This window comes from Chiloscyllium plagiosum, chromosome 37 (assembly GCF_004010195.1).
Source record: "Chiloscyllium plagiosum isolate BGI_BamShark_2017 chromosome 37, ASM401019v2, whole genome shotgun sequence".
NCBI classification, from domain to species: Eukaryota; Metazoa; Chordata; class Chondrichthyes; order Orectolobiformes; family Hemiscylliidae; genus Chiloscyllium; species Chiloscyllium plagiosum.
This window is the reverse complement of record NC_057746.1, coordinates 3,449,196-3,450,726: the sequence shown is the minus strand read 5'-3', so window position 1 is coordinate 3,450,726 and position 1,531 is coordinate 3,449,196. Positions and strand designations below refer to the sequence as shown.

Below are 1,531 nucleotides of genomic sequence, written 5' to 3'. Positions count from 1 at the left end.
TTCGCATCCAAATCATTTATGTAAATGGCAAAAAGTAGAGGACCCAGCACCGATCCTTGTGGCACTCCACTGGTCACAGGCCTCCAGTCTGAAAAGCAACCCTCCACCACCACCCTCTGTCTTCTACCTTTGAGCCAGTTCTGTGTCCAAATGGCTAGTTCTCCCTATATTCCATGAGATCTAACCTTGCTAATCAGTCTCCCATGGGGAACCTTGTCGAACGCCTTACTGAAGTCCATATAGGTCACATCTACTGCTCTGCCCTCATCAATCTTCTCTGTTACTTCTTCAAAAAACTCAATCAAGTTTGTGAGACATGATTTCCCACACACAAAATCATGTTGACTATCCGGAATCAGACCTTGCTTTTCCAAATACATGTACATCCTGTCCCTCAGGATTCCCTCCAACAACTTGCCCACCACTGAGGTCAGGCTTACTGGTCTATAGTTCCCTGGCTTGTCTTTACTACCTTCTTAAACAGTGGCACCACGTTTACCAACCTCCAGTCTTCTGGCACTTCACCTGTGACTATCAATGATACAAATATCTCAGCAAAAGGCCCAGTAATCACTTCTCTAGCTTCCCACAGAGTTCTCGGGTACACCTGATCAGGTCCTGGGGATGTATCCACTTTTAACCGTTTCAAGACATCCAGCTCTTCCTCCTCTGTAATCTGGACGTTTTGCAAGATGTCACCATCTATTTCCCTCCAGTCTATATCTTCCATATCCTTTTCCGCAGTAAATACTGATTGAAAATATTCATTTAGTATCTCCTCCATTTTCTGTGGCTACACACATCAGATGCTGATATTTGAGGGGCCCTCTTCTCTCCCTAGTTACCCTTTTGTCCTTAATATATTTGTAAAAACCCTTTGGATTCTCCTTAATTCTATTTGCCAAAGCTATCTCATGTCCCCTTTTTGCCCTCCTGATTTCCCTCTTAAGTATACTCCTACTTTCTTTATACTCTTCTAAGGATTCACTCGGTCTATCCTGTCTATACCTGACATATGCTTCCTTCTTTTTCTTAAGCAAACCCTCAATTTCTTTAGTCATCCAGCATTCCTTATGCCTACCAGCCTTCCCTTCACCCTGACAGGAATATACTTTCTCTGGATTCGTGTTATCTCATTTCTGAAGGCTTCCCACTTTCCAGTCGTCCCTTTACCTGCGAACATCTACCTCCAATCAGCTTTTGAAAATTCTTGCCTAATACCGTCAAAATTGGCCTTTCTCCAATTTAAAACTTCAACTTTTAGATCTGGTCCATTCTTTTCCATCACTATTTTAAAACGAATAGAATTATGGTCGCTGGCCCCAAAGTGCTCCCCCACTGACACCTCAGTCACCTGCCCTGCCTTATTTCCCAAGAGTAGGTCAAGTTTTGCACCTTCTCTAGTAGGTACATCCACATACTGAATCAGAAAATGGTCTTGTACACACTTAAGAATTTCCTCTCCGTCTACACCTTTAACTCTATGGCAGTCCCAGTTGATGTTTGGAAAGTTAAAATCCCCTACAATAAC

General features: G+C 43.0%; 1 protein-coding gene and 1 pseudogene across 1 annotated transcript in view; one reads left to right on the top strand and one right to left on the bottom strand.

Moving 5' to 3' along the window:
- Positions 1-1,531, bottom strand: part of LOC122541204 — a 134,360-nt pseudogene that overhangs the window by 37,182 nt on the left and 95,647 nt on the right.
- Positions 1-1,531, top strand: part of LOC122541587 (zinc finger protein 271-like) — a 9,381-nt gene that overhangs the window by 897 nt on the left and 6,953 nt on the right. The window lies entirely within an intron of this gene.